Raw genomic sequence first — 6,173 nt, 5'->3', positions numbered from 1 at the left:
GACATTTCCATAAACGTCTTTGATATTCTTTGTGGCTACAGAGGCGTTGTTTTCCTTCTGGTATTCAAACAGAATTACATGCCGAATGCGTATCTCGTCGTGTGTCCATCACTATAAGGGATTAGAGTATACTAAGCTTTATACATTATATAGGCTACACTAACGTGACGTTTAGGCGGTTCGTTTAACTATTATACGTGATGTACATTTTTTAGGGGGTGGTTAATGAAAGTGTTCCAAAACGTGATATTAATTTCTTGACGACCTAATAAAATAAATTAATAATATTATGTTATTAATCCTTATCCTAAAAATCTGATTTGTAAATGACGAAAATTAGATTGTTAGTTGAATATTTATAACTCACTTATTTAATCTAGTTCATACCATACCAATGGTTGTTCGTGAAAGTTAATGATATACATAGCGCCTAGACTATTACTAAGTCTGTCATATTCAAGCCGGCCTGATGAGCCTTGGTATTGGGTGAAAGGCCTCATAGTCACTGGATATGGCAGATGTAGTATGGTTGGCATAATAAGATAAATTCTTCTTTACTCTCCCTCATAAGTTATTAGATTATTACTACTTCTGACAATATGAACATCTTCGTGAAGTGTGGTTCTAGATTCGATCAATGCATCCACTGTCTGTGAACTCGATAAATATTTAATTTGCTAGGAATTTAATTTATTTTCCAAATTACGATAATTTGTCCTTAAAACATGATATTAAAACAAGGACGATATTCTGATAATAAAATACAGAAAAAGAAAGATAGACTTCGAACTTCAGTTGTTTCAGAACAAAAATGTGAACAGTTGTCATAAAAGAATACTAAAATAACTAGAACTGTTCCTTTTTTTTAGGTTACTTAAAGGATATGTATTATTAGGTTTGACTTCACAGTTACTTCTTAAGTGTTATCATCATGTCTTTAACAAGGAAGTGGCTTTTCCGGCACGTTTTTCACTGTCGGTTTCTTGTTTTTAATTGGCTGTGTCATTGAAGTGTTACATGGTATTGTTACAGGAAAAACAAGCTTTACCCCACATATCTGGCTTTGAACTTTAACTACTACCGATTTCTTATTCTAACTTGAAATTCCTAGCGTGGGTCAGGGCGTCTGGTGTTCCACAGATTGCGTCACCCTGGAATGATGCGTCTGACACGATTCTTTTTACGATAACTGGGTGACTAAAGACTATATCAGTAAGCCTTTTACTCTAGAGAACTGTGTGACCCTTACCTTCTAGATTCTACTACAAGGGGGCGCTACATGAAAGGCAGAAAGAAGCAACCTCGAAGGGAAGGGTCATTGCCCGCGCAAGGCACAGCCTTTTCTAGGTAATCAATATCTCGAAAATTCTACGAGACCTTAAGTTGTAAGGTGTATGGAAATATAACAGAAGCGTTACTTGAACCATAAAAGTTCACTGCCCTAATCGGGAAGTTACTTCAAAAATTGAAAAAAAAAATATTATACACAAATCTTCAAAACTTAGTTGTTTTGTCGGATCTATTAGCATTTCCATCAAAGTATGATATTCTCATCCTCATGTTTTAGCTAAGACACAGTTGAACTATAGTTAACAAGTATCACGAGACTGGGAACAAGAAAAGTTGAATTAGTTTAGCTATGAATATCATTACCTTAACATTCAAAGTCTTCCATAAAACTTGTGTGCAGAATGACTTTTTTATTACGTCACACAAAAACAAGTTTACAGTTTCATTTCATTGGAAACAAGTATGATAATTTAGTAAACTGTTCTTGAATATTTTTAAATATATTAAACATAGTTTTATTGTCGCGTAAGCACTAGTTTAACCTAAGGTTATATAAACCTTCAACTTAGCTTAACATGTGAAAATTATAACTACAATTTTGTTCCATAATGATAATGAAAACACTGGCGTCTCAAACATCTGTTTACCATATTTTAGACTTTCAGAATGTAATTTTCCACCATGATTAAAAGTACTACAATATGTGGTATTCCCTCACTCAGATTCTGCGTTTCGTCTATCATACATATATTTGTTCTTTTTTTTTACTATAGAAATTTAAAACGATGTCAGCTCTAACGTACAGTACACATATAATAGGACTAAAACACTAGTAAGTTTTGGTTTTGCTTCAAATTAAAAAATATAGTGGCAAGTTTATTAAGGCTAATTAAAGGGTTACACAATAGAAAAACGGCGTGTAGTTGTTTCCTTCTTTTTATCTTTTTTTAAATGTAGTCTAAAATTAAGTAATGTGAAACAAGTCTATATTTTTTCGAATGTTGCACAACAAAGCAGAATTTGCACCCGACCCTAACATTACATTCACAATGCGCAATCGATTTCTTGACTCATCGTTTGTTTTCCAAGCGCAGTCAGTATGTTGCGTTATCACTTTATCTTAAACGAGTTGGATGAAACAGTAATCCAAAAGCCCGTCCATAAATTCGAATCATTCAGTAAAAGATTAAAAAAAAAATCAATATATCGATTTTTCCTTTTAAACTAAAGGCGAAACAATAATTGTAACGCTAACGGTTAATATTGTAGCTGTCAAAACATGGAATAGCTTAGATGCCTTTTAAAGTTAACGACTGTCACCATGGCAACAGACATAAGAATGTAGGTCAAGTCCACGCACCGGATGGAATGAAGTTCCGAACTTTACCCCTCTCACTTGCGGGCATTGCCTATAGAGGGTGCAACTTTACTATGTGATGTTTCGTACTTGATGTACAAGGTATAAGTTATCTATACGTAAAATTATTTTAAATGTAAAGTTCGTGTAACTACTAAACAAATATGGTACGCATTGTTTCAACTCGGTTTAATGTTTCAAGGATCGTTCGAAAGATCTAAACTGTTAATAATTTAATATGTTAATTAAATGAAAAATTATAAGACATATTCTATAGCATTAAAAGTTCATATGTTCTGAAATCTGAGATGTGGGAAACAGTATTATTTGTTTCTAGGGCAGGGGTTTGTATGGTGACAAGTTGATATAAAACCTTATAATTAGTTATTGAATACGATCCAGAATTAAAACACGTTAAGTTCAGGCTCATTGGATGGGCTTTCAAATTCCGATTTCGTTACTTTATTTTGACTCGCACAAAACAACGGTAAATGAATGTATTTTACAAAATTAGAAACTTCACAAAGACTGACTCGTATCTACCCAATTCCAACACGTTCATATCTCAGTCATGCACAGAACGCAGTCAAAACAAGATATACACAGCCAGAGCCATTAATTAAACCAACAACAGTTGGAAGCTAACTTTAACACACTTCTTAAAAGTGAAGGCAGACACAAAGGGGAGGGCTAAAACCTTCTCCCCTGTTAAGAGAGCTGAAACATTATCATAGGATAATTGAAAGTTTGTGGAGGATCTATATTTTTACAATAAGGATTATACGATTACACGTGAAAACTGGTCTTCACCAAACAAGATTGAAATTATAGCTAACTATTTACAATTAGGTGAATCCGGGATCGATGGGCGTGGCGAATATATTAGTCCACTGATTTTATTTTTTCAACAGTGACCAATTGAAGAATTAGAGGAATCCTCTACCATATGTCAAGTCTTGGATAGCATAAAAAAACAAAACAACAGAAGACTTGCAACAGCAAACGCTTGTATGTCCAGGAAGGACAAAGAGGAGATATCCTCATTAGCTCCTCTGTGGAAATTTTTGTTAATGTTTTAAAGATACCCGACATGATATTTGATCAGAGTTTGGTATATTTCTCTTTCTTCTCTATACAGTATTATACTTATAGATGATGTACTGGATAGTTAGGTTTTTAAAGTTTTCTAAGTGGAATGACGTTGTGAGTTAGGTACTGGATTCCCCATAGCTCCAAATTTCCATTTTAACCACAGGCTAAAACACACACACACAAGTGACTCTAGGGACATTCAGACTACTGTCTACAAGAGACAAAAGAGTTAACAGGATACACCCGGATGGTCATTCATTTTTAAAGCCAATATATATTTCATCATATAATACTGATTATTGATATCAAATTACATTAATTATGTAATAAATCATAGCAGGATGTGATGTGCTGCCTTTAATCACACAATAAACCACATAGATACAAGATGTCTATTCCTTGAAGACACGAACCACAGAAAAATGTGCTGCCTTTATCCCTAGTATTAGCAATGGGATACGTATACCCATTGGCTTTATAAACTCATTTGTCCAAATTATTTATATATTACATTGGTAATGGGCCCTAATAATGTACCAATCATACAAAAATACATCACCAATATCGCAGCCATCCCAATAATTACTGTTTGGGTCTCCTATAAATTTTACACACACAAAATGTTTTGTTATTTCTTTACATCGATTTTGTAAAAGATAAAAACAAAATCACTTACACTTAATATGAGCCCAATTGAAGCAAGCGGTAAAAACATGTCAGTAATTTGAGAGTTAAAAAAAGGTCTTGTACAGGAAAAAGAGAAATCTAGAGAGCTTTAACTCCAGACTAATCAGCTGTTTTTGATTAACTTTCTCTTTCAAAACCGAAAACTCCTGTAATTAACTATAATGGTCTTGTCCAACCTTTGGATCCTATGTTGTATTCAACTTTATCAGTTACAAAGTATTGTTTTGACATGTATAATTATCGTTATAAGCTCATCGATAGCTACAAGTTCTTATCAATTTCATTAAAAAGTAACTTTCTAGTGCTCTTTAGGCATTACAATCATGAATAAGGTAAACATACCTTATAAACATAGAATGAAAGCTGCACTCACATGTGAATACTGCAAAAAAACTACAAATTACACATGAATAGTAACTTCTCAGACTGTATAGTATAAAACTACCCATCAAGAACAAATATAAAACATGATACACAGATAGAACAAAAACTACAAATTACACATGAATGGTAACTTCTCAAACTGTATAGTATAAAACTACCCATCAAGAACAAATCTAAAACATGATACACAGATAGAACAAAAACTACAAATTACACATGAATGGTAACTTCTCAACCTGTATAGCATAAAACTACCCATCAAATACAAATATAAAACATGATACACAGATAGAACAAAAACTACAAATTACACATGAATGGTAACTTCTCAACCTGTATAGCATAAAACTACCCATCAAATACAAATATAAAACATGATACACAGATAGAACAAAAACTACAAATTACACATGAATAGTAACTACTCAACCTGTATAGCATAAAACTACCCATCAAATACAAATATAAAACATGATACACAGACAGAACAAAAATTACAAGGACCGGGCGTGGACCAGCCTTAGTGTGCCCGGACTTTGAATTTGATGATTCATGGTTTGTGACCCGTTGCTGCAAAAATGCACTCAGCTATAAAAGTGACCGTCTAATTCCACTAGTCGATCAGTCAAGATAGTGGCCCAAAAGTTGGCAGTGGGTGTTGTTAACATTGCCTCGGGTCTATGAGTTTGAAATTACGGATGGCTACACGTAGATAGTACTTGTGTAGCTTTGCGCGAAACAAACACGTGAATTACAAATCATACAAGGACAGTACAAGATCTGCAAGTCAAACATGGTTAATGGAGAACTTCATATCAAAAACAGATAGTACAAAACTGTACATGTCACACGGATAAAATATCAGGTTCTTGGTTAATTTTGTCACTTATGAAGGCGATTTTGTGTTCTCATAATGTGTCTTAAACTGTGCAACTAAACAAACCACTGGAGTTTTCAGATTATTTCACACAACGTGGAAATAACTGTGCAACTAAACAAACTACTGGAGTTTTCAGCTTATTTCACACAACATGGAAATATTGACTAGTTAACGACACTGGAAATTATCAAGAAGTCTGTGTGCAAGCATTTATCTATTATATATAAAACAAAGTGTGCTCCAGGAGTAAATACACGGTCGTATATCTATAATTTCATATATGTTAGACCCCAGTGGTACAGCGGTATGTCTACGGACTTAGAACGCTAGAAACCGGCTTTCGATACCCGTGGTGGGCATAGCACAGATAGCCCATTGTGTAGCTTTGTTCTTAACTTAAAGAACAAACAATCATATCTGTTCCTTATACGTTTCCACACTTCTTGATCAATCAGCACCAAACTTGACACAGTGATACATGAT

General features: G+C 33.9%; 1 protein-coding gene across 1 annotated transcript in view; it reads right to left on the bottom strand.

Moving 5' to 3' along the window:
• The window catches only part of LOC106462069 (nuclear hormone receptor E75-like), a 76,627-nt gene that overhangs the window by 67,829 nt on the left and 2,625 nt on the right, over positions 1-6,173 (bottom strand). The gene's annotated exons all lie outside the window — the stretch shown is intronic.

The sequence above is a fragment of the Limulus polyphemus genome, unplaced genomic scaffold (genome assembly GCF_000517525.1).
Source record: "Limulus polyphemus unplaced genomic scaffold, Limulus_polyphemus-2.1.2 Scaffold1087, whole genome shotgun sequence".
NCBI classification, from domain to species: domain Eukaryota; kingdom Metazoa; phylum Arthropoda; class Merostomata; order Xiphosura; family Limulidae; genus Limulus; species Limulus polyphemus.
The sequence above is the reverse complement of the archived record's forward strand: the minus strand, read 5'-3'. Positions and strand labels throughout refer to the sequence as shown.